This window comes from Callospermophilus lateralis, chromosome 5, assembly GCF_048772815.1.
Source record: "Callospermophilus lateralis isolate mCalLat2 chromosome 5, mCalLat2.hap1, whole genome shotgun sequence".
Lineage (NCBI taxonomy): Eukaryota > Metazoa > Chordata > Mammalia > Rodentia > Sciuridae > Callospermophilus > Callospermophilus lateralis.
The window spans coordinates 78,889,800-78,914,228 of NC_135309.1; the positions used below are offsets into that span (position 1 = coordinate 78,889,800).

At 35.7% G+C, this 24,429-nt stretch overlaps 1 pseudogene; it reads left to right on the forward strand.

The window, feature by feature from the left end:
* Nucleotides 1-4,527: 4,527 nt before the first annotated feature.
* On the forward strand, nt 4,528-11,728 carry LOC143400453 (transcription initiation factor TFIID subunit 9-like; annotated as a pseudogene).
* Nucleotides 11,729-24,429: the final 12,701 nt, after the last annotated feature.

Sequence of the window (24,429 nt, forward strand, 5' to 3'; positions counted from 1 at the left end):
AAAAGAAATATATTTTTTAATTATATCCTGAAGGAGCTGAAAAACAAATGCAATATTTTAAGCATAAGAAGGGCATGAGTAGTTTTGCTTCTTAGAAACTGATAATAATTTAAAAGATAGTTTGGAAAAGTACAACAGAAACCAGTAGATGGATGAAAAGCTGAGTAATACAGTAATGCTGTGTGCTAGGACTAAGTCAGCAGCAATGAGGATATAAAGAAGACTGATCAGATACTGGAGTTTGAATTAGCAAGACTTGGAGACTGATTCAATATCAGGAGGAAGGGCAAGGAAAAGTCTTGAGTAACTCTCAGATTCGCAGTGGTTAACGCAGGTGCAAAAAAGGGAAGTTTGAGAAAGAGCAGTTTGGTATTTGACAGATTGTGTCTGTAGTTAAAGTGGGGCACCAAAATAGAGATATTCAGTTGATTACATTTTCTTGGATTTAGCAGGAAAGTTAGGGGTAGTTAGATATGTTTGTGTGTGTGTATATAATCATTGTATTTGAAGTCATGTTTTTTTATGATGTCACACAAATAATAATGTGCACAGATCAAGAAGAGAAAAAGGAAAGGAATAAAAGGAACGTGTTATGGTTTGGATCTGTAATGTTCCCTCAAAAGCTCATGTGTTAGATATTGCAACAGTGTTCAGAGGTGAGATGATTACATCATGAGGGCTATAATCACATCAATGGATTAACTCATCTGATGGACTAAAAATTAGAATGGATTACTTGGGTAACTATAGGTAAGTGGGATATACTGGATCAAGTAAGTCAATGGGGACATGGCTTTGGGGACTATTATCTCTCCCTTATCCCCATCCCCTCTGTTTTTATTTTGATGAGCTAAACAGCTTTTTTTTTTTCCTTCTGCTATGCCCTTTCACCATAATGTTCTGACTCACCTGTGGCTTCAGAGCAAAGGAGTCAGCAGATAATGAAGGGAAGGGAAATTTGGGAGAAATATTATAGGAAAGGAGACCCCTTACCTATAACCATGACCCCAAGATAAAATGTTCCTCCTTTAAGTGTTCTTGTCAGTTATTTTGGTCACAGCAAACAAAAGCTAAGTCAGGAGGGGAGGAGAGGAAAAGGAAGTGAAGGGGAGATGAAAGGGAAGAGGAGAAGAAGGGAGGAGAAGTGGAGGAGAAGGGTAAGGAGAAGGGTCAAGGTCTAGTGGCATTTAAGAGGAAAAGAAAGAGGATCTCCTAAAGTAATCCTAGAACAATAATCAAAAAGAAAGGAAGAAAACTTAAAACAAAGTATATATCACAGAAATCAAAGGTACAAAAAATTACAATTATCAGAGTCACATACTGGAGCATAATTGATATTTTTAAAAAATTTTTTAGTTGTAGATGGACATAATATCTTTATTTAGTTATTATTTATTTATTTATTTTTATGTGGTGCTGAGGATCAAACCCAGCGCCTGTACATGCGAAGCGAGTGCTCTACGGGTGCCACAACCCCAGCCCTAGTCCTTCCATTTTTTCCCAGTTCCTTCACTATTAAAATAAAAAAGCCTCAACTCTTAAATCACAGAGAAATGAACATAGTAAAGGCCATTCTTTTGCCTGCCCAACATTCTCATCCAAAAACATTTTCCACATTTTGTCTATCCAGTATTCCTACAATATGTCATCTACTTCCCTTCTTTTTGTTTCCCCATATTTTCCTCATGTGGTCCCCTTACTTATGATGTTTCTCCCAAATTTCCCTTCCCAATGAAGTCATGTTTCATGGTCTTACTGAAGTTCCACAGTTCTCTTAGAGTCCTTCCTTGACTATTGCTGCATCACTTTACTGCAGATTATAGGCCTTGGAACCGCGTGATCTGCTGATATTCTCTAATAGTTCATGTGTGCTAGATTTGTCTTCTCAAATAAAGCTCCTGAGGATAGAAACCTTGTTTTACACCTCTAGATTTCCACAGTGGTTTGTAAAGTGTGGAGCACACAGTAGGTACTTAGAGGCAAATTAATATGGTAGAAAGTACCTGAGTCAGGACATGTGGTTTGGATGTGAGGTGTCCCCCAAAAGCTCATGTGTGAGACAATGCAAAGTTTAAAGAAATGATTGGGTTATGAGAGCCTTAATATATTTCGTGAATTAATCCCCTGATGGGGTTACCTGAGTGGTGGTTGAAGGTGGGTAGGATATGGCTGGAGGAGGTAGGTCATTGAGGGTGTGCCTTTGAAGTGTACATTTTATATCTGGCAAGTGGAGTCTCTCTTCCTGCTTCCTAATTACCACATGGGGTGCTTCCCTCTGCTACACTCTTCCACCATGATGTTGAACCTCACTTAGAGCCACAGGAATGGAGCCAGGTATCTATGGACTGAAATCTCTGAAACCTTGAGCTCCAAAGTAAACTCTTCTTCCTCTAAATTGTCCTTGTCAGGTCTTTAAGTCACAGTGGTGAAAAAGCTAACTAAAACAGGAGATCTCATTTTTTAATTCAAAATTTGTTTATTGAGCTGAATTCTCTTTATTTGTGAATTGAGGATCCTGGATTCTAGACCACTCATATCTTTTTTCACCTCCTGCAATCTGATTTCAGCAGACACTAATTATTTTACTCATTTTCCCAGCAGCTGTGATAGTATATATCATACATATCATATTGCTTTGACTCTAAGAGTCTATCATATAGAATGCATCATATTTACTAAGATAAAAACTCAATAGTCAATATACATTGTAATTGTAAGAGTAAAGTTCAAGTTAGATCTAATGTTTATATTCAATAAATATTTATTAAACTCATTTGTTTTAGTCAGCTTTTTTTTCTGCTATGACTTAAAGACCCAACCAGAACAACTGTAGAGGAGGAAAAGTTTATTTGATGGCTCATGGTTTCAGAGATCTCAATCCATTGGACAGCATGGTTCCATTCCTTGGGACTCAAGGTGAGGCTGAACAACATGGCAGAAGAGTGTGGCATAGAGAAGCAGCTCACATAATAATCAGAAAGCAGAGAGAGAGGTCTCCACTTGCCAGATATAAAAATATACCCCAAAGCCAAGCCCTGAAATCCCACCTCCTCCAGCCACACACTACCACTTCAGTTACCACTCAGTTAATCCCTGTCTGAGGATTAATTCACATCCTGATCATTTCTCCTCTGAACTTTCTTGCATTGCCTCACACATGAGCTTTGGGGGACACCTCACATCCAAGCCATAACATCATTCATTCATTAAGCTAATACTTATTGAGCACCTATTAAGTGTGAGGCAAAAGTCTAGGCTCTTTAGAAAACAGTAAGCAAGATAGACAAGATCTTTGCTCTCTTGGAACTTAAATTCTAGGAAAACAGATAGCAAAGAAATGTATTATATAATGTCAAGTGTCAGTTAGTTCTATGAAGAAAAGTAAAGCATGGTGCTATCATTTCGGTACAGTTTGTCCCCCAAAGGTTGATGTGCTGGAAGCTTAGTCCCCAGTGTGGCTGTGTTGAGATGTTGGAACATTTAAGAAGTGGGGACAAGTGGAAAGTAATTAGCATGTGGGGGCTCCCCCCTCATAAATGGATTACTGCTATCTTTCAGAAGTATATAAGGTATTGTGGGACTTGATTAGTCCACATGAGAATTGGTTGTTTGAAGGGAGGCTGATATCTTCCTAAATTGCCCTTTAGTATGTGCTCCCTCCATTGTGATGCCATCTACCACAAGGCCCTATTAGAGCTAAGCGAAGGCCAACATCATGCCTTTGAATCTCCAGAATTGTGAGCTAAATACACCTCTTTTCTTTTTTATTCATTTGTTTGTTTTGAGTCAAGGTTTACTATGTTTTCCAGGTTGGTTTTGAACTCTTAGGCTCAAGCCTCCTGAGTAGCTGAGACTACAGGCAAGAGCCACTGTGAACAGTTAAATTTTTTTTCCCTTTCTTTCATTTTTGTGGTACTGAAAAGAGATTGAGGATAAGGGCAGTGGTTTTTAAATGAGGTGGTCATCTTAATTTTAATTTCACAAAGATATGGATATTCTTGTAGAAATTAACATAGACAAGTGAAACTATAAACATAGATATAGGCATAGAAATACAGATAAATGTATATGTAAACAATTCAAGATGAAGTACGATGTGCCATGTACTGAGCTAAGGTGTGTCATACTCTCTGATCTATCAACCTTCCCCCAAATCTTTTGATATGGTTATTACCCATGTGCAAATGAAAAACTTAGTTTCAGAAGCTTCAAATAACTTGCCCAAAGTCACTTAGCTATAAATTGCTACATGTATTCTGATTTTCAGGAAAGGAAATATATATTCATTTTAAATATGTCCTAAAAGGGTATAGGTCCTTCATATAGTTAAGAAATTACACGGCCATAAATTCAGTGAAATAATTGAACATGAATAGATCTCTAAGATATACTGTTATTTGAAAAAACAGGTGTAAAAACCATAGCATATATGAAAATGGATGGTTTTTTCATATGTGTGCATGTGCATAAGTTATCTCCTAAAAGTTATGAAAAACGTTGGTAATAGTGATTGCCAACTTCTGTTGGATGAGTGATGAGTCAAGGTGAGTAGGAGGGAAGCTTGCTTTTAACTATATATACTTTTCATAACTCTTGAAACATTTCATATATGCATGTATTATATATTACAATGAATTTATTTTAAATTTTGAAAATGGAAAAATTAATGCCAATATGATATCCAAAGCTGTTCACAGAATAATCTTATAGAATTAGATCTTTTAATCAATAGTATATTCAAATTTTGAGAAAGATTTCATTAATGTGTGATCACAATGAAAACTGATATTATTTTTTTTTTTAATTTTTAATATTTATTTATTTTTTTTAGTTCTCGGTGGACACAACATCTTTGTTTGTATGTGGTGCTGAGGATCGAACCCGGGCCGCACGCCTGACAGGCGAGCCCGCTACCGCTTGAGCCACATCCCCAGCCCCAAAACTGATGTTATAATAAACTTGATCTTTTCATAATTGTTGACACATGATCCTCTACAAAGAATGATAAACAATTTGGAAATACCTGAGGAGTAGAAAGTAAGCCCACAAATAATCTGAAAAATGTAGTTAAAAACAGCAATTCTCTAAGAGAAATTTACAGAATGATAAGATCCCAAAAGCTGCTTATAAGCATAATAGAATAAAAAATTTGAACTACTTTTTTCAAACCTTTCCTACTATATAACATTTTCCCTTCAAATTTTCAAATCTCCTATGAGATTCTACAAACTAACATATTATTCATGAGAAACAGATGAGGAAATGTCAAGTTACAAGAATTCCAAATATCAGTATTATCCTGTTATTTAAGGTATTTTAAATATGAAACACAGTATATACTAATTGTTTGCCCTTTTGGGTCATAAAATGTAAATTTTTAGATGTCATAGGTATGTCATCTAAAGAAGTTTTACCTAATTCAAATGCATGCCTCTACACTGAAATAGAAGGTGGAGTCCGGGGCATAACCTTAGTATAATCCACTGGAAATCAGACCTGTTATTAGCCATCCTTGGGTATCACCACTTACTGTTCAATATAATTGCAGCTTAGAAAGCATTTATCTGGCAGTAAAAAGCTTTTTATATATTATATGTGTCAGCTTTGTGTAGTTAGTCAGATCTGTAATTAACTTCTCTTCATAATAAGCTTTGAGGAAGAATGTAGGTGTACAGGTAATGAAATCATGACAGGTTGATGCTCTGTATCATTTTGTAGGCTAGTTAGTTACCAGGAAAAGAAAGGTACCAGGTCAACATAAAATGGAACAAATAATTGTCTTTAATTTCTGAGATTATTTCAAAATAAATAAATAACTATGTTTGATGTACACTGACTCTATAGAAATGTGAGTTCTTCGCCTTCAGACTTTATGCACAGTATTGAAGCTGCCATTCCATTTTCTCTCTTCCTGAGGGAGCAGGTGGATTGAAATGTCTGCCTACACTGAAAAATGTACACATTTAGAGCAGAAATTTCCTCAGCATAAAGCTAATTTAATTGGGCTGAATAGAGACTCTTTTAACTATACCATCATTAGCATCTGTTGTAACCACACAACTCAAATACCATTGAATCCTTTGCTGTGTTCTATGAATTATTAAGTGGAGACTGCTGATAACTATTTTATCTTCAGGAAAAACTTTATTTGTCTTTAGTAGCAGTTAACCAGATTGTAAGATGAAGAAAAAAACACTTGGAATTTGGGTCAAGAAAACCCAAGGGACAGTGTGACTCATTAACAAGTGGTTAGAATAAGAGTAAAATAAGCTTCATCTGGAATATACAAGAAGAAAAAGAAGAAGAAGGAGGAGGAGGAGGAGGAGGAGGAGGAGGAGAGGAGGAGGGAAGAGGAAGAGGAGGGAGAGGGGGAAGGGAGGAGGAGGAGGAAATTTTCCATTAGAGTTGTTTCAAAACAGAGAGGAAAGATATTAAAAACGGGCCCCTTTGACAAAACATAAATATTGAGATGGGAATAACAGAATTATAAAAGATGTTCTTTCAAAATTAAAAATACAAAGGATCTTCAGTTAGGGAACTATATTAATCATGTATCTAAACAATATATCTGAAACAAGAAAGCCTGTATCTGAAAAAATGCTTGAAAGCTTTATTATTCACAGATGAACCTGTTACCTCAGTTACTATGTATGCATAATAGATGCATACTGTGTATGCATAGTAGATCCTCTGAGCCCACTTTTCCCTTAAATCCTGTGCAGATGTACATTAGTGATGGAGGAATCATTTTTTCTACCCACTCCAATGTAACATGATGATGTCTAGATACCATCACACAAAGAAGGCTTATCTGAGGAGAAACAAAGCAAAGGTACAAACAAGGGCATCCAATTTTGCTCAAATTACTAGCCATTTGGTGCTACTTGGTCATCCCTGACTGAATAGATATCAACATCTTTCTACTAATATAAGACAAGATGATGGGAAGAATATATAAGGCATGTTAATAATATTCTTTTCTGCATGCTATGGAAGGAATGTGTATTTGCTGGGAGCAGATATACAGTATGCTTAGATATGCCAAGCACTTACAGCCCCAGGTACAGAATGGTAGTATTTGACTAGTTTCCCACATTACATGGGAAAGACTAATTACAGACAACTAGAACAGGGAGTGCTTCACATGGTTCAGACTTAAGAGTCATGGAGATATTAGTATGTGAGATGACTTTGGATATATGAGAACATTGAGAGAGTTTGGAAAATTTGACTTAATTCAAAGGCAGAATTTAAAAGATTAACTTTGGCCCAAAGTAAGCAAGATGTATTCAGAAAATAACAATAAAGCCCATGGTTGTAGTCTATTGGCTAGAGAAGGGGGAGAAGGCCAGTTTGGAAGAACAATCAATATGAAATATAGATTCTGGATTTTTTTCTTATTATTAAACACCATAATTGTGTAAGTGTGAATTTTAGCTACATAAAACATCCCTGAAAAATTACATTTGTTACAAAAGCATCACACTTGACCACAGGTCACATCCCTATGTAGACATGGTTGAAAAAACTAGAAGTGAGCTGAAAAGCAACCTAGAGGGGAAAAAAAATCACAAACACTCAAACTAAGAGCACCCCAGTTACCATTAGAAAACTGACTCTCAGAGCCTTCTCACTTTTTTCAGAGAAAATTCAATTTCTCTCTCCATTGCAGATTAGAAGCAAGAATTAAAAGGGTAGCTTCTAGACTCAGGCATTCTGACAGATGTAATATGTGTAGAGGACAGTCTGACAATGACAAAGGAAGCAAAAAAAAAAAAAAAAAAAAGTATTAAGAGCAGCCATAAATTGAGAGATACATGTAATTGTTTTTTGAAACAGAGATCAATTATCTCAGCAGAAAAAAACTTCACTCAATTATTTAATACTTTATTTTTACTCTCTAATAATTTTAATATAATACAAACTTATATGGTAGAAGATTATCCAAAAGAGAATAGCTTAAAATTTTGCAAAAAAAGGGCAAATTTTTCTCTTATTTTCTGACCAATTTTAGATATTTATATCCTTTTTCTTAGTTTATCAATATATGTGGTTATGCTTACATAAGACACATAATATTTTTTAAGAGAGCTGAATTAAGGGTATTGTATAACTACGATATCTTCCTATTACATAACTACAATATTATTCCTTGTAATATTCTAAGCTTTGCAGGGAAATGACAAACTTTTAAATAACAGTGTTTAAAGGCATTAAGACATCTAAGAAATGTCTTTTTTTTTTTTTTTTTTAACCAGGCAGATTTCTTGCCAACACAGTTCTTTTCTCATTGATTTCATATCATACAAACTGGTCTAAGTGAGCATATAAAAATGGAAATTGTGAATACAATCCTGATATGGCAGTCATGCTTTGTTGCCTTTCTGTATTAACCATTAACCCAGAAGAACTGAATGTGCTAAGGTCTAGTCTAGAGTATAGCATTTGTACTTTGAGTATTCAGATCCAAGTCCAAATGTGGCTGAGAAACAGGTGAGAATGGCGTCATTCTGTGAGAATCTGGAACCAAATCTTATGATGCCTAAAATTAGCAAGGAATAGTAATCATAATCAATGTATTTTGAGTGATTATTATGCCTGGCACAATTCTAAGCTTGTTCCTAAGATTAAACTGTTTGGCTTTTTTTTTTTTAAAGAAAAAAGCTCTATCAGGCTTTTTTATTATTCCTATTATAAATATAAGGTATTTATAGCTAAGTAAAGTAACTTGACCATTATCACAAATCTAGAAAGCAGAGACTAAATTCAAAAGCATTTGTATTACATGGGGACTCTTTGGTACCTCAATTGGGATTTCCCTTTCTATTAATTACTTAATCAAATCCTAAGATTTATTTTAAAATCGTAGAGCCAAGGGGCTAGGATTGTAGCACAGTGGTAGAGTGCTTGCCTAGCATGTGTGAGGCACTGGGTTCAATCCTCAGCACCACATAAAAATAAATAAAATAAAGGTTCATCAATAATTTAAAAAAAATTTTTTTAAATTGTGGAGCCAACATGATGATGTAGCACCAGCATTTCCCTAGTCATCCCTTTCTGCTACTCCAGTTTTATGAAAAAGATAAAGGACAATAAAGAAAAACTTCAAAACAGCATCAGCGACCTGCAGCCTACTTGCTGATTTTCAGAGATATGTCCAAACTTGCCTTTTTTAATATTAAAAGAGATCTTCAATATGACTGGAATTTTTTTTCCACAGTACTGGGGATTGAACTCAGGGACTCACACCTGCTAGACAAGTGTTCTACCACCGAGCTACATCCCCAGCCCTTGAAATGACTTTACATTCTTGGAAAGGTAAATATAGCCATATAGCAGCTCTTGAGATTTGGATTGTAATGCTCCCTCACTTTTCATTCAAGATTCTTTTGGTTTCAAAGGATGAAAACCAACACAACTAACTTAAACTAATGTTAAGTATTTACCTTCAGCTTCAGGTAGATTTAGGTGCTCAAACAATATATAGTTTATATATTCTTAACCTTCTATCTAAACTTTCCCCCATATTACTTTCATTCTGAAGCTGACTTAAGTGATTAAAATAATAATAATAATAATAAAACTACTGGAAGGTCTGGTTTTAGCAACCCCCCCCCCAAAAAAAGAGAGTTTCTCTTCTCAAGGGTCCAGCACAAAGTCCAAGCCTGATGTTCATGGCTAACTGTCCTGCTTGGTCATAGGCCTATTCTAAAACTACTCTCTATAGTCAGGACATATATTTCTCTCAGTTGTTGTAGACCAACTGATACCACTGGTTACCATGACGAATCCTTGCTCCCTCGAATGCTGAAGTATAACACCAGAGAAGCACACTGAGGCAAGTATAGAATAGAAAGTAAAAAGCTTCATTAAAGGATAGCAGAACACACTATCCCCCTTTCCCAGAAGGGGATCAGAAAGGCAGAATCCATGGGATGGGGAAGTCTCATCCCTTTTATATCTAAGATTTTCTTTTTGTCCCCCTACATTCTTGTCCTTTATCTTGCTTATTTCCCTTTATCCTGCATGTGATGGGGGGATGAAGGTGGGAAGGCCAAAAGATGGAAAACAGGTGGGCCAAAGCCACCGGGAGGGATCCCAGCAGGAAGGGCCTAAAGTGAATTGATAAGCACCTCTCTATCTGCTGGGAGCTGCTTCATTAACAGTTCTGGGAACATTAACATTTCAGTCTCCCAGGTGTAGTTTCTGATTTCCCCAGACTCAGATAGGACTCCATTTTCTTTTTTAGATTGGGCTCCAGTTTTCTCTATTAGACTTTACATCAGACCCGATTTACCTAGCTACACCAACTACCTGTCTTTAAATCTGGCTTCACAACCACTAACTCTAGGGAATAGGTCAACTCCAGCTGAAGCATGGGCTTCAGATGAACCAATAAAGAGGGTGGTTCCCCAAAGGAATTGATTTTACCCCAAGATAGGGATATGGATGCTGAAATAAACTATGCCTTAGAATAACAGAAGAATAAGTTGCCATCTTGTCACATGACCTAGAACATTTTGGGTTCTTCATCAAAATAATTTCCCCACTGTGAACTAAAAACTGTGCTGAGTCAAGCAAGGCAAGCATGAGTATATACTGAAGTATATCAAATGCAGATTATAAGACATTACATCAGCAATAGAAAACTCAGACTATGGCAGTCAGAAATGTGATTATTTGGGCAAAGGCAACCTTTAGCATAGAGGACAGAGGCATTGCTATCAAACACTGCCACAACAGTCCACAGATGAAATTCATATGGGCAATGCTTATTGTGAAAATAACTGCAAGTCATGCATATAGCTGACTTTGTAGCTTTACAAATATACTGAGAACAATGTTGTCAGAATAATATCTTTAAATGACAAGAATACAGAATGAAGATAAATTATGAAAAGGCTTCCATATTTTCCTGCACTGAGTTATTCTAATTTGATTTAATTTGTAATGCTGCATGTTTCCATTCGTTAAAAGTTGTAGTCATTTAGTTCAGATAAAACCCCACTTATACTGTGCTAACAAACTTCATTTGTAAGTCAGTGCTTGAAAAGTTAGAAAAGTTAGCTACTGAAAACTGCTCATACTGTCACAGAAGAGGACTATGCTGTATCCAAACATTTGGCTCAAATACTGAAGAGGTTAGAAAAACCACACGATCAGGACTGAAATACATTAATGTGGGTGATTTAGCTTGAGAAGTTTGATCATTGAATATCATGGAATCTGGCAAGAGGACTTTTCCCAAAAGATGCACAGATGATGGCACAAATCCTGAAGGATATGGGGATTACAGAATATCAGCCAAGAGGTCCAAATCAGATATTGGAGTTTGCCTTCTAATACATAACCACAATTCTAGATGATGCTAAAATTTATTCAAGCCATACTAAGAAAGTTACTGTCAATGCAGATAATGTGTAATTCAATTGGCAATCTAGTGTCAAGCTGACCAGTCTTTTACTTCTCCCCAGAGAGATTTCTCAGTTTTGTAGTTAAATGCTGGTTCATTTACTAGTGGACCAAATACTACCACACCAGGCACACCAACCTCACAAACCATGCCTGTCTCAAGTAAAGTGGGAATTTCAATGTTTCTCACAGGGCAAAGGTTTGCAGTATAGATGCCTACTTCACAGTCCTCTGCTTTAAAAGCCTGCAAAACATTCTTATTAGCACTAATATGGTACCATAACAAAATACTGCCAATGAATCATCAAATGCATGAAAGGAAAAGAAAATGTGAAAAAGAAGATGGTGATGTTGGATGACCATGATAATTTGTAATCAAGCTTTGATGTGTGTACCCTGCATACTTTGTCTTAAATTCATTGTACTGAAATTAAAAATGCATGTTGGATTTTTTCATGTTGTGTTTTAGGAAACTTCTTAAATAGTATTTAGTGAGTAAATAATAGTCACTATTTTTCTCAGTTGAAATGTTGGATTTTCTTTAAAAGGACCAGTAATGGCTTTTTACCAGAGTTTATGTGTTAAAAAAAAAAAAAAAAAAAAAAAAGTTGCTCATTATTTGAAAAAAGAAGGCAAGAAAATTCATTATAAACGTCATCTGGGTTCTAAAACTGGCTATTGAGTATTAATCAAGTTATACAAATGTGCTTGGCACAGTGCAAGCACATTGTAAACAATGAATAGATTGAAAGTGTTACTATTAGTTATAATGTGATATGTATAACAAAATAACCAAACTCATATTTAAATTTAAAAAATTAAAATTAGGCTAATAGGTATTTAGAAAAATGATAGGAATACTCAGTAAGGAACTATGAAAAATTGAAGTACCAAACTAACTCACTTCAAAGAAGATATATAATATTCTTGTGCTTAAAGATCATTGTTATTAAAGAAGTTATGGAATTATTTTAATGCTTCAAAACAGAATATTATTTATTATAATTTTAATATGGGATTCTACACACTAGCAAAACCAAATCAAATGTCATTAGTAAAACCAGATTCATATAAATGGAAATAATATTATATGAATTGTTTTTTATTTACCAAGAACTTTTCAGAATTTCTCTTTCCACATACTTACATCTGGATGCAATTCCATTTAGCAATTGGAGACAAAGTATATTGCTCTTACCAAAAAAGGAGCTGTAATGGGGACAGAACCATAATTGAACTTACATCTTAAGCATTTACACTCTTCTCTTTGCAGCCTGAATATTCTATGCCTCAGCACTGTTTTGCAGACAAAATATCATCCAGGATTAGTAATGCAGATACTTTTTTTGAAATAGATTATAAGTTCTTTTTGTAACTTGTATAACTTCTCAGTAAAGGCAACTTCATTTAAGAATTGATTCCATGGATCTCTTATTGAATAATCTAATGCTAATTTCAATTTTTTAAATTATGTAAATGCTAAACATATATAACTGCTATTATTTATCTGAACACTTTTGTTTTAGTGATATCTTTGTGGGGAATTTTTTTTTCAATTGTTGATGGATCTTTACTTTATTTATTAATTTATTTATATGTGGTGCTGAGAGTTGAACCCAGTGCCTCATACACGTTAGGCAAGCCTTGGTTGGGCTGGGTATGTAGCTCAGTGGTAAGAGCATTTGCCAAGCATGTGTGAGGCCGTGGGTTTGAGCCCCAGCACCACAAATTTTTTTAAATAGAATTAATTAATTTAAGCAAAAAACAAAGTCCCAATCCTCAATGAAATTGTATTATGCTTGACAAAGACAGGCAATAAAATTATTAGGCACTTTTTTCTTCCAATGAGAGAGGAACAGGATAAGGTGGGGAAAGGAAGAAAGTGATCAGGGAAGAACTCTCTGAAGAAGTGACACCTGAGAAGAGGCTTCAATAGGGAGATGGGACATGCAAAAACCAGAGAGACAGTCAGGAGGTACAAAGGCCCTGAGGTAGGAAAAAGCCCATTCTGTTCAAGGAACCAAGATCAGGTGGTTAGGACAAAATAAGCAGACAAGAGGGAGGATGATAGAGGAGATCAAGGAAGTGGAGAAGGTCAGGCTCTATAGGGTCTTCTCTAGGATCTTTTTAAGGAGTTTTGGTTTACTTCAGTTGTGATGAGAAGCCCTAGATGTTAGAAATAGCTGATGACGTGATAAACAGTTTGGAGAAGAGCCTCTACAGAGGCCATTTCAGCAGTCTGGGTGAGGCCGATGTTACTGCAGTATTGTAATGTTGACTCTTCACTGTCTAATTTCCAAGATGAAAAACAAAAATTGTTTCTGGGCAAATGGTGTGTTGGCAACAGAAAAAAAAATGACTATTTAACTATAGTGGTACAAATGCAGCAAGAACAAAATAGCTGTTTCTATAAGGACTGTAGAGGAACTGCCTGCCAGAACTGCCAATTTAAAGGTTCTCTTTGGATGGCAAATTGGGGGAAAGTATGAAAGGTCAGAATATTTTGAAACACATCTACCACCTTGTCTCCCCTTCCCTCCTCCTGTTGACAACCTGACTTTTGGGTACCTTTATGAAGGAAAAGCAGGAGGTATCTTGCAGGCACCGAATATCTTCTTCCAAAGTAAAATGCTGCCATCTGGAGGTTTCCAGAGCACAAAAACAATGCAAACTCCTCCACCCCACTCCCGCACACAAACACAGCTCTGTGTTTAATCTATTATTTTAAGTTACTATATTTGGGGGAAATTATAAAGAAACAAACAAAAACCTGCCCAGTCTCACTCCCTTGCTTTGCCTGGTCCAATCTATGAAAGTGAATCTTTTTACAGATGGTTTTGAACACTTAACTTTTTGGGGTTTTTTGTGGTTCATTGTAAGTGGAGAGCAAGTGTTCATTTTTTTTCTTTCTATAGTAACTAGTGCTAGGCCTCATCCCTTTTCAAATGATAAATATTTTCCTAACTCTTTCATGATTATTGAACTATTCAGGTTTTGTATTTATTTAATTTAGTCATTTTTATTTAATTTTTCTTAAATTTTTTTTAGTTGTCCATGGATACAATACCTTTATCTTATTTATTTATTTTTATGCGATGCTGTGGATCAAACCCAGTGCCTCACATGTGCTAGGTGAACATTCTACCACTAAGCTATACCCCAGCCTTGTCGTAGAATTTTTGAGAGGGTGAATTCCACTTTTGGACTGTGCCCCAGGAAGACAATATTGATAAAAATGTAAAGGATGGATTGAGCCCAGGGGGCCACACTGAGGCCTCTTCTGGGCTACTGGTCCCCAACCAGCATAGGAATGGAGGATCCTATTCAGGATGGGTGGCCTCTCCACTGGAACCAGGACATCTAAAGTGAAAAAAAAAAAAAAAAAAAAAACTTGACTAGCAGGCTCTCTGAAGAATGGCAAGCTGGAAACATTACCCAAAGCAGATCTCATCAAGTTCGCCGAGAAGCAAATGATACTATTATAGAAAGCTAAATCAAATTGTAAAGAATTGGAGAATGAAATTGAAAAACTCAAAACGTGTTCATGGAAGAACTGATAATATAAAGTCTACTGCACAGTTTTCCTGGAACTGGCCTGAGGTGATGATCCTTTGAACTTCTGCGTTCCTGAATAAAGACTCTGTTTGCTATGGTGTCTCATCATTTATTTTCTGGATTAACCATCTAATTTCTGTAGAACATATCCTTCTATAACTTTCTAAAAATGAATGCATGGGAGTTCTCCAGGTCTTGAGTGACTTGTGCTGCTTTCCTGGGATCAGCTTCTTCTTGGCACAAAAGGATTTGGGGATTGGGAAGGGCAACTGGATATTTGCATCCTGATCCAAAAAAAAAAAAAAGTTTGCTGATTAGGGTGGAGAAATATTTGTTCGTTATAACTAGAAAATACTAGACTTCAATGTTGTATTAAAATCCTGCTTCTACAGGAGGCATCACAATACCAGACCTTAAATTATACTACAGAGCTATAGTAACAAAAACATCATGGTATTGACACCAAAATAGATATGAAGACCAGTGGAACAGAAGAGACAGAGACAAATCCACATAAATACAGTTATCTCATTCTAGACAAAGGCGCCATAAACATACATTGGAGAAAAGATAGCTTCTTCAACAAATGGTGCTGGGAAAACTGGAAATCCATAGTTCAATTAAATTGAACCCCTATCTCTTACCCTGCACAAAACTCAACTCAAAGTGGTCCATTAGACCAGAGACCTGTGCCTACTAGAAGAAAATGTAGCCCCAACTCTCTATCATGTCAACTTAGGCACTAACTTCTTCAACAAGATTCCTAAAGCACAAGAGGTAAAATTGAGAATCAATAAATGGCATGGTATCAAATGAAAAAGATTCTTCACAGCAAAGAAAACAATTAAGAATGTGAAGAGAGAACCTATAGATTGGGAGAAAATCTGTGCCACATGCACCTCAGATATAGAGCATTAATCTCTATGCCACATGCACCTCAGATATAGAGCATTAAATAAATAAATAAAATAAAATAACCAAATCAATAAATGGACTAAAGAACTGAACAGCCAGTTCACAGAAGAAATACAATCTCCATTTATGTATGACGTGTCAAAATGGCCAACAAATATATGAAAAAATGTTCAACATCTCTAGCAATTAGAGAAATGCAAATTAAAACTGTACTAAGATTCCATCTCACTCCAGTCAGAATGGCAATTATCAAGAATACAAGTAGCAATAAATGTTGAAGAAGATGTGGCAAAAGGTCCACTCATACACTGCTGGTGGGACTGAAAATTGGTACAACCACTCTGGAAAGCAGTATGAAGTTTCCTCAGGAAATTTGGAATGGAACCACCATTTGATCTAGCTATCCCACTGCTCGGTTTACACCCAAAGGACTAAAAATCAGCATACTATAGTAACACAGCCACATCAATGTTTATAGTGACTCAATTACAATAGCCTAGCTGTGGAACCAATGTAAATGCCCTTCAATAGATGAATGAATAAAGAAAATGTGATACATATACACAATAGAATATTACTTAACCATAAAGAAAAATGAAATTGTGGCATTTGCCAGTAAATGGATGAAACTATCATGCTAAGTGAGATAAGGCAATACCAGAAAATAAAAGGCTGAATGTTCTCTATGATATGTGGATGCTGATACACAATAAGGGGAGTGGGGAGGGGAAGAATAAAAGTTTATTGGATTACACAAGGGAATGAAGGGAAGGACTGGGGGATGGGAATAAGAAAAAAATAAAAAGAATAAATCCTGCTTCTACTTGAGAGAGAGAGAATGTATTGAAAGAGAGGAAATACAGGAGCACTGTTTAGAAGGCAACTATACCAGCTCAAATTAGTGATGACTAGCATCTGAACCATGGAGAGGCAGATTTAAAAGATTCTGCAAAATTAAGTCAGTAGGAGGTGAGGAAAATAGAGGTATTTTGGAGTAGGCAGAGGTGAGTGAAAGGAGAAAAGGGGGAATAGGGGTAGAAATGATTGTAGAGTGAATCAGACATTATTACCCCATGTGCATTTATGATTACATGACCTGTGTAACTCTACATCATGTACAACTAGACGAATCAGAAGTTATACTCCATTTATGTATGATGTGTCAAAATGCATTTTACTGTCATGTGTGACTAATTAGAACAAATACAAATATATATTTAAAAAATCAGTAGGAATTTGTGACTGTGAATATATTTATAAGAAAAAGGAAAAAGTTTAACATGCTACTACAGTTTCCTGCCTAGGATGATGGAGCTGTCCTTAGGAAAGAACACTAATTTCCCTTGGGACATTCAAGTTTTAGCCATGAAATGATAGTTATGTAAAAATGTCCAATCAGTCTGGATCTAGAAATACAAGTTAAAGATATAAGTGATAGCTAAGGCTGTGAGATCAGTTGCGGGGAGTGAGGGAGGACAAATAGAGAAAAATGTAGTGAGAGGTCAATAATTGAAAATGTTTTGTAAAGAATTACATTTTGGGGTGCTGAACAAAATCAGTATATCCAAGAAGCCAAAGAAAAAAATTTAAGGTGATTTAAGAAACAAATAACAGATTAAGATGAAGAAATCTATATAAAAAGATTTTTATATAAAACAAAATATTTTTTATAAAAATAGATTTATAATATATCTGATTTTCTTAATGTGTGAGCACTTAAATATCAGTAAGAATATCATAAAGAAAAAATTTGAAACTGGACTTTATCAAAAATTGAAAGTTTGCTGGTTGTGGGGGCGCACTCCTGTAATTCCAGTAGTTTGGGAGACTGAATAACAGGATTACAAATTCAAAGCCAATCTTAGCAACTTAGTGAGGCCCTTACTGAGCAATTTAGCAAGACTATGTCTCAAAAAAAAAAAAAAAAATTTCTTTTTCAAGGTACTGACAATGTGGCTCAGTAATAAAGTGCCCTTTGGTTCAATTCCTGTACCAAAACAAGAAAAAACACAAAATTTGAGAACTTTCTTTGTGAAAGACCCTGTTTAGAAGATGAAGGGAAAGGTATAGACAAGAGAAAAGTAGTTGTGAATCAAATACTCAAGAATTTTATCCAGAATATTGGAGAATCAAATTTATCAAATTGTGTTTTTATATGTATGAATATGCTACAATGAAACCCACCATTTTGATAATTGAAATATACCAATTTGAAAAAAAAAAAAAGAATCTAAAGAACTCTCAGATCTCAAAAGCAGAAACAAACAAACAAAAAATGTCACCACAAATGATGGAATTAGAAAATGGGCAAAGATGTGAAGAGATATTTTACCAAGGATGAGATAGGAATAAAAAGTACATGAAAAGAAGTTCAACAATGTTGGTTGTTAGGGAAATGCAAATTAAAATTATAATGAGATTTCATTGCATACCTATCAAAATGGCTAAAATAAAAAATTATAATACCAATGTTGGCTAGGATGAAGAGAAATTGCACAATTCATATATTACTGGTAAGAATGTAAAATGGTAGAGCCACTTTGAAACATAATTTAGCAGTTTCTTATAAAACTAAGTATGCATCTGTCAAATAACCCAGCTGAAAAATTCTTTGCCATTTATCTCAAAGAAATGAAAACTTATGTTCACACAAAAACCTGTACATGAAGTTAATGACAGTTTTATTTCCAACTTTCAAAAACTAGAAACAACATAATGTCCTTCCATGAGTGAATAATAGTTTAAAAAAACCCTGGTATACCTATAAAATGGAATACTACTGAGCAATAAAAAGGAATGCACTATTGAGGCAAACACCTCAAAATGGGTCACAAGGTAATTATGCCTGGTGAAAATTACCAATTTCAAATAGTTAAATATTGTATGTTTGCATTTATATACCATCCTCAATGACAAACTGGAAATAGAGAACTGATCAATGATTGCTAGGGGACAGGCACTAGGTGGGAACAAGTAGAAGTTAATACAAGGACATTTCTTTGCAATGATTAAATAGAAATAGAAAATACCTGTGTATTTTCTTCTTTTTTATATTTTACTTTTTAATTTCTTGTGGTACTGGGAATTGGACCCATGGCCTCATGCATGCTAGTCAAACACTTTCTGCTGAGCTACATTCATAACCCTATTTTAAATTTTTATTCTGAGAGTAAGTCTTGCTAAGTTGCTCAGCCTGGGCTTGAACTTGCAATCCTCTAACTTCAGCCTCCTGAGTAGCTGGTATTACAGATGTGCATCACTGCACCAAGTACTCTATCTTGCTCACCCTGGGCTTGAACTTGCAATCCTCTAACATCAGCCTCCTGAATAGCTGGTATTACAGGTGTGCATCACTGCACCAAGTACTATATCTTGTTAGTGGTTGTGGTAAACTCTAATTTTAAATGTCATAAACATTGAGAATTAAAGGGTTTTACTTCTTTGTAAAAGCACTCATCAGGAGTAGTTTGAACACTCAACTCAAACTGTTTCTTATGTAATTTGTACTATGAAGCAGGTATCTTTTCTATTCCTTGGCAATTCATATTACTTCTTTTAAAGTGTGGATCATCTTCTATTATTTTATCCTTTGTGCTTTCAATATTGTAAAATATTAGAGTTCCTGTGATGTGAAGCTTTTGCTGGTGTCACTTTCTCTAGGACATCATCTTTTCCATCACAACCACTTTCCTCCTTTGAGTGAATAAGTATGCTTTTAGTAAGTTCCCCTGGATGCCTATCTTAGAGTTACTTAAATGGCAATAGTGTCAATATTTCTATGGTAGTTTTTTTTTTATATTCTGTTCAAATTTTACTTCTAGTATTGTTTCCCTGCTGCATTTTCACCTTTGCTAGTCAATTCTCTTTGATTATCAATTTTTGTCAAATGCCACATGAGTTTATCAATGGGAGACAAGGAGGCAATGGAACCATGTTTTGGCATGCCTGAACTGAGTAAAAGATGGTAAGTGATCAGTCACCAACTAAGAGAAGTGATGCATTGGTCATTTGTTATAATATGTAGTCATCATTTATGTAGTGATTTGTAGCCTAAAGAAATAGCAGCAACATTTGTTCTTCATGAAATTGGAGTCAATATATTATGGCCACTAAAATCTCTGAACTGTGTTGTTGGAAAAATGGTGTTATTTATCTAAACGATGGCAATTGACATTCCCATATAATAGAACTGTGCAAAGAGAAGACTGACTCTAGTAGCTTAGCCAGGACTTGAACCCAGTCTGACTGATTCCAGAATGCTCTCTCTTAATGACTAGTCAGTACTACCCCTAAAAAATAGATATGGTAGATATAGTAAAACTTATAATTATAGCAGAAAAAAAGTAATTACTGAAATATTTTGATTTAATATTTGTAAAAATAAATTATTGTAAAAATAGCAATCTGCATTTGTATTCATACAAAAAAATCTGTAGAAATATTCACCAAATTATTGACAGTGGTGATTATCTCAGGGTTGGGGTGCAGGTTCTGAGAAATTCATCTTTTACATTTATATGTCCTCTGTACACAAAGCCCAACTGAGATAGTAAGTCAACTAAAGAGAGAAAGACAAGAAAGTAAAGGACAAAGAGGAAGAAGAGGAAGTGATGGAGGGCAAGATCGTCATGAATGTTGGAGGCTGTATTTCTGTATTACACAAATAAGGCCTGTGATGTTGAGAAAGCTCCCTCTTACACGTCCTTGCAAGTTTCCAGAATTTGTATTCTCTTCTTGTCTTTCAGTTTTTCTTCTTTCTTATTTCCTCCAGCTTTGTTTAAAAACAAACAAAAAACATTTCACCCCATTGATTCCTCTAATTGCTATTCTTTTATTTCTTCTTTTTTTAAAATAGCCCATTATCTCAAATAAGGGTTTGGGGTTTTTTTGTTGTTGTTGTTGTTGTTGTTGTTGTTTTTATATTTCTACTTCTTCTCTACCCACTCCCTCCTAATATAATCTGATTTCATTTCCAAATATATATATATCAATGCTGAAATTGTTTTCTCAAAGGTCAACATAGGCACAAAACAACCTTACCACTCCTGTCATCTCCAAACCTGGTGGAGATACAGTGTGGGCAACTCCCAGGAACAAACACTGAACTTATTGTGTTGTGTTATGCTGGGTTGTTCTGTTGAGACTCAGCCTCTGAGTTGACCCAGCTGCTAGTTAATCAGGAAGAGTGAGGTTTTCATCTCTAAACAGGAAACCAGAGCTTGGAAAAGGGCATAAAGGGGGATTGGTGTTCAGGGGAAGAAATTCCTGTCCCTGCTCAAACCCTTGGATTTACCCTATGTGACCTGGATGTTTTCAGTTGTTGAAGTATGCCCTGAAGTGGGGAAATGAGTTGGCAAGGTATGAGGAAATTCTTTTCAGTTAGGCTTCTCCACCATAACCACCGTAAGATGGGATGAGATTTACTAAAAGAATCAACAGCATTTCCTTACAAAGTCATATCTCTATTATCAAATTCAATAGATTCTTCTCTCTCCAACTTGTATTACCAAGAGGTAATCAGAATTCACTGGGAGAGATTCCAAGATATTACAAAAGTGAAAAGTTGACTTTTCTCCCTCACTAATGGAAAAAATGAAGGAAAAACCTGCTGTGAGGAAACTCCTTTCTTCTGGCTTCAAATGTTCTCTTATCCAGAGTGACAGCATAAAGAAGCTCCATTCCAGAGGTCTGTGGTCAGTAGAAAGAGAGGGGAGAAACATTAGTAGCTATAGCCACTGGATCTCCCATTTCATCCCAGGCATTCAGGAATTGAAAAGTGAGGTCTTGTTGACAGTGCATAATGGGAAAAGGATGGACCTGGAGAAGAAGCCACAGGTCTACATCACGGACACAGGTTATAGCAGAGCCATTCTAACCCGGAGCCAGAGATACAGATAGTGGTTGTGGGAAGACAGGTCTTCTGGACTTACCCCAAGGCCCTATAGCAGACAAACCCACATTGCTCTATACTCCCTCTTCCCCTGCCCCCTTCCCTCGACACCAGAACAAGGGATGCTGCCATAGCTAGTTACATTTGGACCTATAGAGATGGACGGTAGCTCTGAAAGAGAAAGAGGGATCCCAAAAAATTCTTTCTTCTTGTGTAGGAAGAAAGCTTATGGGAATGGGATTTTTTTTCCTCCTAGCTCTTTACACACCTGGCTCCTTCCTCTCAGGCTTCATCTCATAGGCCACCTTCTCACGAGGGCCCTTTATGCTAACAGCACAAGACTTCCTTCCCTTCAATTCTTCCAGAATCTTAGTTGTTATCTTCAAGTTCTAGTCCCAAATTATTTTGTATACTTATTTATTTCTTCTCTCTCCAAAGTGATACATATGTTCCACAAAAATAGAAAATTCGTCTGCCTTGTTCCCTGCTTAGTTTCAAAACACATGAAGATTTGGTTATTTGCAAGGTTATTTGAAATCCAGTCCCAGGAAACACTGAAAGGAAGGGAGAAGGTTAGTGAGATAGGGAAAGCAGGAAAGCAAAAAAAGAGAGGACGATGAGCCAGTTACTACTGTGGTCAACTTGGGCCTCAATCCTCCGAGACACCCTCTTGGAAACTATGGAAGATGCTTCTGAATCATCCTGCTGAGGGATGAGGAAGTTGGGGTATCCAACTGGTCGAGGATTCCTTCAGGGACACTAATGCAACTCTGAGCTCAAGCTCAGGCCTAGAGAACATGCTCATTTGGCAGAAAGATTGGAGAAACCATTGGCATGGTTAGGGAATATGTGCAGGTAAGCTCCAGATCAGGCGCTAGAATATACTATCTGTTCCATAAACAACAGCCAAATAAATTAAGATTGACAAATGAATGAACAAAAGCAGGACTGAATGGGATTCTAGTAGGTTTATTACTAGGGAATGTTGTTTTTTCTTAGAGTTGACCTTGATTTTGACCAAAGTTCTTAGACTTTTACATCCTCCTTCTGCTAGACAGGGGAGGATCCATCTTAATTTCCCTATCACCCACTCTTTTTGTCTCCTAGGCAGTTGCTTCAACCTCTTCATTCCTCCAAAGAGGGACATTTACTCATTTTCACCACTCTCAGAAAAAAGTACTTTCAGTCTGAAAGTATATACCCACTCACTTTTCAGTGAGAAAAAATGTTTCTAGGTTTCTTGGATATAAATATAGTATTACTTATTGATCCAGTTTTTCCTGGCACATAAGCTATTGCCTATAAATTAGTTGGCCTACTTTTAGAAGTTGCATTAATTCTTTTGAGCCGATTGAGTACCCTTTAGTGCACAAACAGCAATAGAAGTTAAATTTACAACACTGAAGACTGGAACCATTAATCTAGATTTGTGCATTCTAGGACCACTTTCTTCTTTTCTTTTTTATATATCATTTTCATCTCAGTTATGAATAAGACATCTCACCCTGAGCAAAGAAGTATTATGTCTTGGGGACATTTAAATTCTTGATTAATAATACTAAAAATCTTTTAACCTTAAATGAATATGCTGTTGTACACATTTTTTTTTGCTTTTCCCCTAGAGCTCTTGGTTCATGTAATGTTGGCTTAATTTTATTACATAGCAATACTCCGTAAGCATGAACTTTCTTTAATCATGAAAACAGTAATAATGAATTTCAGATTACTAAACACATGTGATTCTATTTCTAATTATTTTCTATAGAGCCTTCTCTCTCAGTTATTTTAAGCAATATTTTTTCTGGCTTTATAATGATTTGCTACAAAACTGGACAACAAATCCATTTTTTTCCAATATAAGTTATCTAAGTAGTATAATTTTAACTTAAAACCACTATTAAAAATCTCTTCTCCTTATGATTTCTGTGATGGCTAGTTTTATGTATCAAATTGGCTAGGCCATGGTACCACATTTTTGGTCATATAACAGTATACCAGTTCAGGTGTTGCTGTGAGGTTTTTTTTTTTTTTCTTTCTTTCTTTTCTGTGATTAACACTTACTAGCCTCTGAGTAAAGAAGAGTAACCTCTATAATGTGGGTGGGCCTAATTCATTCAGTTAAAAGCCTTAAGGGAAAAGTTTGAGGTTTCCCAAGCAAGAGGAATTCTTCCTCCAGGTGGCCTTTGGACAAGACTGCAACATCAGCTCTTCCTGCATTTCTGGCCTGCCTGTCTGCCCTAAAGATTTAAGATTTGCCACTCTCCAAAATGGCATAAGTAATTTCCTTAAAATAAATATCTTTCTACAGATAGATATAAATATAAATGCATTTATATGTAATCATGAGTCTCTTAACAACAGAATACATTCTGGAAAATGCACCATTAGGCAATATCGCCCTTGTGTAAATATCACAGAGGGTATTGACAGGCACCAAGACAGCTACAATGTCACTGGGTCACTAGATACCACTAATACACACATCGTACTGTCTCTATTTCCTTGGAAAATCTAGCCTAATACCTTTTTTGCTCTATTTCTTTGTAGAACTTACTCTATTTCCTTGGAGAATCTAGGCTAATCCTCAAATTTCAAAGGAAGTAAATATTCAAAGGAAAGTCCTATATAACTTTATATTTTAGAAGAATTTGTTCCTT